The sequence below is a fragment of the Phyllobates terribilis genome, unplaced genomic scaffold (assembly GCF_046119375.1).
Source record: "Phyllobates terribilis strain yellow unplaced genomic scaffold, ASM4611937v1 Scaffold_2__4_contigs__length_985480577, whole genome shotgun sequence".
Classification (NCBI taxonomy): Eukaryota; Metazoa; Chordata; class Amphibia; order Anura; family Dendrobatidae; genus Phyllobates; species Phyllobates terribilis.
Window position 1 is genome coordinate 969,691,170 of NW_027362762.1, and position 12,364 is coordinate 969,703,533.

Consider the following 12,364-nt stretch of genomic DNA (forward strand, 5'->3'; position numbering starts at 1 on the left):
TGAGTATTTTGTGTGCAGAAATTTCTACATCTCTTTGCAGGAAAATGCAGTCACAAAATCGTTGCGTTTTTTCAGTGCATTCAATGGGTGAAAAACAGAGGCAAAAACACAGAGAATTGACACGCTGCAAATTATTTTATGCAGCAAATCTGCAAGTCAAAAATACTCAACGTGTGCACTACACTGAAGGCTTCTCATTCACTTTGTTGGCACCAGGTTTTGCCTCAGGTTTTAACAAATCTGCGCGGAAAAAAATGCAATGTGTGCACATGGCCTTGCAGTTTCTGATGTTACAGAATTAAAATGTATCCATACCAATCGTATCCACACTGCGACTCCGTGCGGAATATAATTATTTTCATCCATCCATAGACTTCAATGGCCGAGTCTCATCCGACATAGAAGAAACCAGCACTCGCTGCAATTATTCTCACACACAGATTCCTTCATCTGCACGGCCGCAGTGAAGAACATGGATCGGAGCGCGGTCTGTTTTCTTCATGGGCAACACTCAGACAGAAAATGTGGTTGTGTGAATGAGCCCAAATACATAGCATGCAGAAAAGATTATGGACCGTGCCCGGAGACCCCCATGTGGAGCAAATGGGATGATACTCTGGAAATGATAGCAAATCGTCCCTGCCTCACAACCCCAAACAGCTATTCAACACTTTCAATTCTCTCCTCCACCCCCCAGCGCCTCCTCCCTCTCCTCTCATTTCAGCTGAAGACTTTGCCTCATTCTTCAAGCAGCAGATTGACACCATCAAACAAAGCTTTTGCCTAAAGTCCCCACAGCCCCTCCTCCTATCTATTCAACCCTCCTCCTTCAAAACCGGATTCTCCACCATTACGGAAGATCAAGTTTACTCTTTACTCTCCAAATCACACCTCACCACCTGCGAACTTGACCCAATCCCATCCCACCTCATCCCTAACCTCACCACAGTCTTCATCCCAACGGTAAACCCACCTTTTCAACCTCTCACTACCAACTAGAGTCTTCCCCTCATGCTTCAAACATGCCTTGATCACACCCATCCTCAAAAAGCCATCCCTTGACCCATCCTCTCTGACTAGGTATCGCCCCATATCACTTCTCCCCTATGCCTCAAAACTAGTCCACCTTGAACTGTCCTCCCACCTCTCCTCCTGCTCCCTTTTTGACCGCTTACAATCTGGCTTCCGACCGCACCACTCCACTGAAACTGCCCTGACTAGAGTCACCAACGACCTACTAACCACCGAATCCAAGCGACACTACTCTGTCCTTCTCCTCCTGGACCTATCATCTGCCTTCAACACAGTGAACCATTCCCTCTTACTACAGACTCTCTCATCTCTTGGCATCACGGACTTGGCCCCATCTTGGATCTCCTCATACCTAACAGACCGGACATTCAGTGTCTCCCACTCACACACCACCTCCTCATCTCACCCCCTATCTGTCGGTGTCCCCCCCAAGGTTCAGTATTAGGACCCCTGCTCTTCTCCATCTACACCTTCGGCCTGGGACAGCTCATAGAGTCCCATGGCTTTCAGTATCACCTCTATGCTGATGACACAGATCTACCTCTCTGGACCCGATATCACCTCCTTACTATCCAGAATCCCACAATGTCTGTCCACTATCTCATCCTTCTTCTCTGACAGATTTCTGAAACTTAACATGGATTAAACAGAATTCATCATCTTTCCCCCACCTCACTCAGCCCCCCATCTGACCTATCCATCAAAGTCAATGGCTGCCCACTCTCCCCAGTCCCTCAAGTTTGCTGGCTTGGGGTAACCCTGGACTCTGATCTCTCCTTCACACCACATATCCAAGCCCTTTCCACCTCCTGCCGACTCCAACTCAAAAATATCTCCCGGATCCGCACATTCCTCAACCATGAATCTGCGAAAACAGTAGTGCACGCCCTCATCATCTCCCGCCTCGACTACTGCAACCTCCTGCTCTGTGGCCTCCCCTGTAACACTCTCGCACCCCTCCAATCTATCCTAAACTCTGCTGCCCGACTAATCCACCTGTCCCCCCGCTATTCCCCGGCCTCTCCTCTCTGTCAATCCCTTCACTGGCTCCCCATTACCCAGAGACTCCAGTTCAATACCCTGGACAAGCTCTACCCTCACCTACTGTATCCTCACCCATCCCTTGCAGACTGTGAGCCCTCGCGGGCAGGGTCCTCTCCTCCTGGACCAGTCGCTGTCACATAATGTTCAAAATTATTGTAATTGCTTGTGCTATGTATATCCCTTTCACATGTAAAGCGCCATGGAATAAATGGCGCTATAATAATAAATAATAATGATAAATGTGACAGTGGAACGGCCACGACTTCTGTCTCTGTAACTCCCGCTGTCAGGTCTGAGTCCGACTTTTGGTGCTTTTACGCCTGTCGCACTCAGTTCCAACAACCTTCTGAAAACTGGACGGAGCTTTACCAGGGGGATGTGGCCAAGGGTGGACGACTAATTCCTCATAATTTATAACACAGAACTTAGGAGAGAAATATACGGCAACGATTGAGTGACACGCGGCAGCAGAGAGGTGCGGCAAATTCATTAAGAGATGCACGTCTCAAGAACGGGGCGCACTTTCCTCCCGCGCACCTTCATCAAGACTGAAGTTCAAGATGCCCATCCTGATGAATCGGCCCCAACGTCTGTTAGAAAGTCATAGAACTTTCCATTATACAGAAATTCAGTCTTACCGTCCTATAAATGAAACGCCGTATAATGGGGGAGCAGTGTAGCGGGCAGTGAGGGTCAGCCGGCAGCCCTGAGGGGCACAGCGGGCAGTGATTGGTGGCCGGCAGCCCTGAGGGGCGCAGCGGGCAATGAGGGTCAGCCGGCAGCCCTGAGGGGCGCAGCGGGCAGTGATTGGTGGCCGGCAGCCCTGAGGGGGGCAGCGGGCAGTGAGGGTCAGCCGGCAGCCCTGAGGGGCACAGCGGGCAGTGACTGGTGGCCGGCAGCCCTGAGGGGCGCAGCGGGCAATGAGGGTCAGCCGGCAGCCCTGAGGGGCGCAGCGGGCAGTGATTGGTGGCCGGCAGCCCTGAGGGGCGCAGCGGGCAGTGAGGGTCAGCCGGCAGCCCTGAGGGGCACAGCGGGCAGTGATTGGTGGCCGGCAGCCCTGAGGGGCGCAGCGGGCAATGAGGGTCAGCCGGCAGCCCTGAGGGGCGCAGCGGGCAGTGATTGGTGGCCGGCAGCCCTGAGGGGCGCAGGGGGCAGTGAGGGTCAGCCGGCAGCCCTGAGGGGCACAGCGGGCAGTGAGGGTCAGCCGGCAGCCCTGGGGGCACAGCGGGCAGTGAGGGTCAGCCGGCAGCCCTGAGGGAAACAGCGGGCAGTGATTGGTGGCCGGCAGCCCTGAGGGGCGCAGCGGGCAGTGAGGGTCAGCCGGCAGCCCTGAGGGGCACAGCGGGCAGTGAGGGTCAGCTGGCAGCCCTGGGGGCACAGCGGGCAGTGAGGATCAGCCGGCAGCCCTGAGGGGCACAGCGGGCAGTGAGAGGCGGCCGGCAGCCCTGAGGGGCACAGCGGGCAGTGAGGGTCAGCCGGCAGCCCTGGGGGCACAGCGGGCAGTGAGGATCAGCCGGCAGCCCTGAGGGGCACAGCGGGCAGTGAGGGTCAGCCGGCAGCCCTGAGGGGCACAGCGGGCAGTGATTGGTGGCCGGCAGCCCTGAGGGGCGCAGCGGGCAGTGAGGGTCAGCCGGCAGCCCTGAGGGGCACAGCGGGCAGTGAGGGTCAGCTGGCAGCCCTGGGGGCACAGCGGGCAGTGAGGATCAGCCGGCAGCCCTGGGGGGAGCAGCGGGCAGTGAGGGTCAGCCAGCAGCCCTGAGGGGCACAGCGGGCAGTGAGGGTCAGCCGGCAGCCCTGGGGGCACAGCGGGCAGTGAGGATCAGCCGGCAGCCCTGAGGGGCACAGCGGGCAGTGAGAGGCGGCCGGCAGACCTAAGGGGCGCAGTGAGCAGTGAGAGGCGGCCAGCAGCCCTGGTCTAAAATCTATGCCTCAAATAGAAAGACACCCCCAATGATAATCAGATGATGAACAGGCCACAGTCCGGTCAACACGATATCAGTAGATACTTCTGAAATACTCTGTGCTGCCAGTGAGACCAGGGTTCTTCCACTGTGTAACTCTCCTCTGTTTTGCATGAGGCCCTGCCCCTTCCAATATGTAACTCTCAAGTCTGTGACCACTTCCAGGAACCGCACACTCCTGACATCCTCTGTGCTGCTGGCCACCTTGCTCTCTCGTTCTGTGATCTCTTGACGATGCTGAGGACATGGCGGTATCTCCCATCAATAAGGTTCCCCGAGGAATCTGGACGAGAAGAGCAGCTCAGACATCTGCTTCCTCAGGTCCAGGCCGATGTGAGCCGATGAGACTGAATCAGGGGACTTGTGTGCGGCCGCTGAATATAAGTATATGTGATGTATGATCTGTATGACTGCAGGTCGCTGTATGTATGTGATGTATGATCTGTATGATTGCAGGTCGCTGTGTGTGTGTGATGTATGATCTGTATGACTGCAGGTCGCTGTATGTATGTGATGTATGATCTGTATGATTGCAGGTCGCTGTATGTATGTGTGATGTATGATCTGTATGATTGCAGGTCGCTGTATGTGTGTGTGATGTATGATCTGTATGATTGCAGGTCGCTGTATGTGTGTGTGATGTATGATCTGTATGATTGCAGACCGCTGTGTGTGTGTGTGTGATGTATGATCTGTATGATTGCAGGCCGCTGTGTGTGTGTGATGTATGATCTGTATGATTGCAAGTCGCTGTATGTGTGTGATGTATGATCTGTATGATTGCAGGTCGCTGTGTGTGTGATGTATGATCTGTATGATTGCAGGTCGCTGTATGTGTGTGTGATGTATGATCTGTATGATTGCAGGTCGCTGTATGTGTGTGTGATGTATGATCTGTATGATTGCAGGCCGCTGTATGTGTGTGTGATGTATGATCTGTATGATTGCAGGTCGCTGTATGTATGTGTGATGTATGATCTGTATGATTGCAGGTCGCTGTATGTGTGTGTGATGTATGATCTGTATGATTGCAGGCCGCTGTATGTATGTGTGATGTATGATCTGTATGATTGCAGGTCGCTGTGTGTGTGTGTGATGTATGATCTGTATGATTGCAGGCCGCTGTATGTATGTGTGGTGTATGATCTGTATGATTGCAGGCCGCTGTATGTATGTGTGGTGTATGATCTGTATGATTACAGGCCGCTTTATGTGTGATGTATGATCTGTATGATTGCAGGCCGCTGTGTGTATGTGTGATGTATGATCTATATGATTGCAGGTCGCTGTGTGTGTGATGTATGATCTGTATGATTGCAGGTCGCTGTATGTGTGTGTGATGTATGATCTGTATGATTGCAGGCCGCTGTATGTATGTGTGATGTATGATCTGTATGATTGCAGGTCGCTGTGTGTGTGTGTGATGTATGATCTGTATGATTGCAGGCCGCTGTATGTGTGGTGCATGATCTGTATGATTGCAGGCCGCTGTATGTTTGTGTGTGGTGTATGATCTGTATGATTGCAGGCCGCTGTATGTGTGTGTGATGTATGATCTGTATGATTGCAGGTCGCTGTGTGTGTGTGTGTGGTGTATGATCTGTATGATTGCAGGCCGCTGTGTGTTTGTGTGTGGTGTATGATCTGTATGATTGCAGGCCGCTGTATGTGTGTGTGGTGCATGATCTGTATGATTGCAGGCCGCTGTATGTATGTGTGATGCATGATCTGTATGATTGCAGGTCGCTGTATGTATGTGTGATGTATGATCTGTATGATTGCAGGTCGCTGTATGTATATATGATGTATGATCTGTATGATTGCAGGTCGCTGTATGTGTGTGTGGTGCATGATCTGTATGATTGCAGGTCGCTGTATGTATGTGTGATGTATGATCTGTATGATTGCAGGTCGCTGTATGTATGTGTGTGTGGTGTATGATCTGTATGATTGCAGGTCGCTGTATGTATGTGTGATGTATGATCTGTATGATTGCAGGTCGCTGTATGTATGTGTGTGTGATGTATGATCTGTATGATTGCAGGTCGCTGTGTGTATGTGTGTGATGTATGATCTGTATGATTGCAGGCCGCTGTATGTATGTGTGTGATGTATGATCTGTATGATTGCAGGCCGCTGTGTGTGTGTGTGATGTATGATCTGTATGATTGCAGGTCGCTGTGTGTGATGTATGATCTGTATGATTGCAGGCCGCTGTGTGTGTGTGTGATGTATGATCTGTATGACTGCAGGCCGCTGTATGTATGTGTGTGATGTATGATCTGTATGATTGCAGGCCGCTGTGTGTGTGTGTGATGTATGATCTGTATGATTGCAGGTCGCTGTGTGTGATGTATGATCTGTATGATTGCAGGCCGCTGTGTGTGTGTGTGATGTATGATCTGTATGATTGCAGGTCGCTGTATGTATGTGTGTGTGGTGTATGATCTGTATGATTGCAGGTCGCTGTATGTGTGTGTGATGTATGATCTGTATGATTGCAGGTCGCTGTATGTGTGTGTGGTGTATGATCTGTATGATTGCAGGTCGCTGTGTGTGTGTGTGATGTATGATCTGTATGATTGCAGGTCGCTGTATGTGTGTGTGATGTATGATCTGTATGATTGCAGGCCGCTGTATGTGTGTGTGATGTATGATCTGTATGATTGCAGGCCGTTGTATGTGTGTGTGATGTATGATCTGTATGATTGCAGGCCGCTGAATGTGTGTGTGATGTATGATCTGTATGATTGCAGGCCGCTGTATGTGTGTGTGATGTATGATCTGTATGATTGCAGGTCGCTGTATGTGTGTGTGATGTATGATCTGTATGATTGCAGGTCGCTGTATGTGTGTGTGATGTATGATCTGTATGATTGCAGGCCGCTGTATGTATGTGTGATGTATGATCTGTATGATTGCAGGCCGCTGTATGTGTGTGTGATGTATGATCTGTATGATTGCAGGTCGCTGTATGCATGTGTGATGTATGATCTGTATGATTGCAGGCCGCTGTATGTGTGTGTGATGTATGATCTGTATGATTGCAGGCCGCTGTATGTGTGTGTGATGTATGATCTGTATGATTGCAGGTCGCTGTGTGTGATGTATGATCTGTATGATTGCAGGCCGCTGTGTGTGTGTGTGATGTATGATCTGTATGATTGCAGGCCGCTGTATGTGTGTGTGATGTATGATCTGTATGATTGCAGGTCGCTGTATGTATGTGTGATGTATGATCTGTATGATTGCAAGTCGCTGTATGTGTGTGATGTATGATCTGTATGATTGCAGGTCGCTGTGTGTGTGTGTGATGTATGATCTGTATGATTGCAGGTCGCTGTATGTATGTGTGATGTATGATCTGTATGATTGCAGGCCGCTGTGTGTGTGATGTATGATCTGTATGATTGCAGGCCGCTGTGTGTGTGTGTGATGTATGATCTGTAGGATTGCAGGTCGCTGTATGTATGTGTGTGTGGTGTATGATCTGTATGATTGCAGGTCGCTGTATGTATGTGTGATGTATGATCTGTATGATTGCAGGCCGCTGTGTGTGTATGTGTGATGTATGATCTGTATGATTGCAGGTCGCTGTATGTATGTGTGTGTGGTGTATGATCTGTATGATTGCAGGTCGCTGTATGTGTGTGTGATGTATGATCTGTATGATTGCAGGCCGCTGTATGTATGTGTGATTTATGATCTGTATGATTGCAGGCCGCTGTGTGTGTATGTGTGATGTATGATCTGTATGATTGCAGGTCGCTGTATGTATGTGTGTGTGGTGTATGATCTGTATGATTGCAGGCCGCTGTATGTGTGTGTGATGTATGATCTGTATGATTGCAGGTCGCTGTATGTGTGTGTGATGTATGATCTGTATGATTGCAGGTCGCTGTATGTGTGTGTGGTGTATGATCTGTATGATTGCAGGTCGCTGTGTGTGTGTGATGTATGATCTGTATGATTGCAGGCCGCTGTATGTATGTGTGATGTATGATCTGTATGATTGCAGGCCGCTGTATGTGTGTGTGATGTATGATCTGTATGATTGCAGGCCGCTGTGTGTGTGTGTGATGTATAATCTGTATGATTGCAGGTCGCTGTATGTATGTGTGTGTGGTGTATGATCTGTATGATTGCAGGTCGCTGTATCTATGTGTGATGTATGATCTGTATGATTGCAAGTCGCTTTATGTGTGTGATGTATGATCTGTATGATTGCAGGTCGCTGTGTGTGATGTATGATCTGTATGATTGCAGGTCGCTGTATGTATGTGTGATGTATGATCTGTATGATTGCAGGCCGCTGTATGTATGTGTGATGTATGATCTGTATGATTGCAGGTCGCTGTATGTGTGTGTGATGTATGATCTGTATGATTGCAGGCCGCTGTATGTGTGTGTGGTGTATGATCTGTATGATTGCAGGCCGCTGTATGTGTGTGTGATGTATGATCTGTATGATTGCAGGCCGCTGTATGTATGTGTGTGATGTATGATCTGTATGATTGCAGGCCGCTGTGTGTGTGGTGTATGATCTGTATGACTGCAGGCCGCTGTATGTATGTGTGATGTATGATCTGTATGATTGCAGGCCGCTGTGTGTGTGGTGTATGATCTGTATGATTGCAGGCCGCTGTATGTATGTGTGATGTATGATTGCAGGCCGCTGTGTGTGTGGTGTATGATCTGTATGATTGCAGGCCGCTGTATGTGTGTGTGATGTATGATCTGTATGATTGCAGGTCGCTGTATGTGTGTGATGTATGATCTGTATGATTGCAGGCCGCTGTATGTGTGTGTGATGTATGATCTGTATGATTGCAGGCCGCTGTATGTGTGTGTGATGTATGATCTGTATGATTGCAGGTCGCTGTGTGTGTGTGATGTATGATCTGTATGATTGCAGGTCGCTGTATGTGTGTGTGATGTATGATCTGTATGATTGCAGGCCGCTGTATGTGTGTGTGATGTATGATCTGTATGATTGCAGGCCGCTGTATGTGTGTGTGATGTATGATCTGTATGATTGCAGGTCGCTGTATGTGTGTGTGATGTATGATCTGTATGATTGCAGGCCGCTGTATGTATGTGTGATGTATGATCTGTATGATTGCAGGCTGCTGTATGTGTGTGTGATGTATGATCTGTATGATTGCAGGCCGCTGTATGTATGTGTGATGTATGATCTGTATGATTGCAGGTCGCTGTATGTGTGTGTGATGTATGATCTGTATGATTGCAGGCCGCTGTATGTGTGTGTGATGTATGATCTGTATGATTGCAGGCCGCTGTATGTGTGTGTGATGTATGATCTGTATGATTGCAGGTCGCTGTGTGTGTGTGATGTATGATCTGTATGATTGCAGGCCGCTGTATGTGTGTGTGATGTATGATCTGTATGATTGCAGGTCGCTGTGTGTGTGTGATGTATGATCTGTATGATTGCAGGCCGCTGTGTGTGTGTGTGATGTATGATCTGTATGATTGCAGGCCGCTGTATGTATGTGTGATGCATGATCTGTATGACTGCAGGCCGCTGTATGTGTGTGATGTATGATCTGTATGATTGCAGGCCGCTGTGTGTATGTGTGATGTATGATCTGTATGATTGCAGGTCGCTGTGTGTGTGTGTGTGTGATGTATGATCTGTATGATTGCAGGTCGCTGTATGTGTGTGTGATGTATGATCTGTATGATTGCAGGTCGCTGTATGTGTGTGTGGTGTATGATCTGTATGATTACAGGCCGCTGTATGTGTGTGTGGTGTATGATCTGTATGATTACAGGCCGCTTTATGTGTGATGTATGATCTGTATGATTGCAGGCCGCTGTGTGTATGTGTGATGTATGATCTATATGATTGCAGGTCGCTGTGTGTGTGATGTATGATCTGTATGATTGCAGGTCGCTGTATGTGTGTGTGATGTATGATCTGTATGATTGCAGGCCGCTGTATGTGTGTGTGGTGTATGATATGTATGATTACAGGCCGCTTTATGTGTGATGTATGATCTGTATGATTGCAGGCCGCTGTATGTATGTGTGATGTATGATCTGTATGATTGCAGGTCGCTGTATGTATGTGTGATGTATGATCTGTATGATTGCAGGTCGCTGTATGTATGTGTGATGTATGATCTGTATGATTGCAGGTCGCTGTATGTGTGTGTGATGTATGATCTGTATGATTGCAGGCCGCTGTATGTGTGTGTGATGTATGATCTGTATGATTACAGGCCTCTGTATGTGTGTGTGATGTATGATCTGTATGATTGCAGGCCTCTGTATGTGTGTGTGATGTATGATCTGTATGATTGCAGGCCGCTGTATGTGTGTGTGATGTATGATCTGTATTATTGCAGGCCGCTGTATGTGTGTGTGATGTATGATCTGTATGATTGCAGGTCGCTGTGTGTGTGTGTGATGTATGATCTGTATGATTGCAGGCCGCTGTATGTATGTGTGTGATGTATGATCTGTATGATTGCAGGCCGCTGTGTGTGTGGTGTATGATCTGTATGACTGCAGGCCGCTGTATGTATGTGTGATGTATGATCTGTATGATTGCAGGCCGCTGTGTGTGTGGTGTATGATCTGTATGATTGCAGGCCGCTGTATGTATGTGTGATGTATGATTGCAGGCCGCTGTGTGTGTGGTGTATGATCTGTATGATTGCAGGCCGCTGTATGTGTGTGTGATGTATGATCTGTATGATTGCAGGTCGCTGTATGTGTGTGATGTATGATCTGTATGATTGCAGGCCGCTGTATGTGTGTGTGATGTATGATCTGTATGATTGCAGGCCGCTGTATGTGTGTGTGATGTATGATCTGTATGATTGCAGGTCGCTGTGTGTGTGTGATGTATGATCTGTATGATTGCAGGTCGCTGTATGTGTGTGTGATGTATGATCTGTATGATTGCAGGCCGCTGTATGTGTGTGTGATGTATGATCTGTATGATTGCAGGCCGCTGTATGTGTGTGTGATGTATGATCTGTATGATTGCAGGTCGCTGTATGTGTGTGTGATGTATGATCTGTATGATTGCAGGCCGCTGTATGTATGTGTGATGTATGATCTGTATGATTGCAGGCTGCTGTATGTGTGTGTGATGTATGATCTGTATGATTGCAGGCCGCTGTATGTATGTGTGATGTATGATCTGTATGATTGCAGGTCGCTGTATGTGTGTGTGATGTATGATCTGTATGATTGCAGGCCGCTGTATGTGTGTGTGATGTATGATCTGTATGATTGCAGGCCGCTGTATGTGTGTGTGATGTATGATCTGTATGATTGCAGGTCGCTGTGTGTGTGTGATGTATGATCTGTATGATTGCAGGCCGCTGTATGTGTGTGTGATGTATGATCTGTATGATTGCAGGTCGCTGTGTGTGTGTGATGTATGATCTGTATGATTGCAGGCCGCTGTGTGTGTGTGTGATGTATGATCTGTATGATTGCAGGCCGCTGTATGTGTGTGTGATGTATGATCTGTATGATTGCAGGCCGCTGTATGTGTGTGTGATGTATGATCTGTATGATTGCAGGTCGCTGTATGTGTGTGTGATGTATGATCTGTATGATTGCAGGCCGCTGTATGTATGTGTGATGTATGATCTGTATGACTGCAGGCCGCTGTATGTGTGTGATGTATGATCTGTATGATTGCAGGCCGCTGTGTGTATGTGTGATGTATGATCTGTATGATTGCAGGTCGCTGTGTGTGTGTGTGTGTGATGTATGATCTGTATGATTGCAGGTCGCTGTATGTGTGTGTGATGTATGATCTGTATGATTGCAGGTCGCTGTATGTGTGTGTGGTGTATGATCTGTATGATTACAGGCCGCTGTATGTGTGTGTGGTGTATGATCTGTATGATTACAGGCCGCTTTATGTGTGATGTATGATCTGTATGATTGCAGGCCGCTGTGTGTATGTGTGATGTATGATCTATATGATTGCAGGTCGCTGTGTGTGTGATGTATGATCTGTATGATTGCAGGTCGCTGTATGTGTGTGTGATGTATGATCTGTATGATTGCAGGCCGCTGTATGTGTGTGTGGTGTATGATATGTATGATTACAGGCCGCTTTATGTGTGATGTATGATCTGTATGATTGCAGGCCGCTGTATGTATGTGTGATGTATGATCTGTATGATTGCAGGTCGCTGTATGTATGTGTGATGTATGATCTGTATGATTGCAGGTCGCTGTATGTATGTGTGATGTATGATCTGTATGATTGCAGGTCGCTGTATGTGTGTGTGATGTATGATCTGTATGATTGCAGGCCGCTGTATGTGTGTGTG

General features: G+C 48.3%; 1 protein-coding gene across 9 annotated transcripts in view; it reads right to left on the reverse strand.

Moving 5' to 3' along the window:
- Positions 1–12,364, reverse strand: part of STXBP5L (syntaxin binding protein 5L) — a 604,719-nt gene that overhangs the window by 527,201 nt on the left and 65,154 nt on the right. The window lies entirely within an intron of this gene.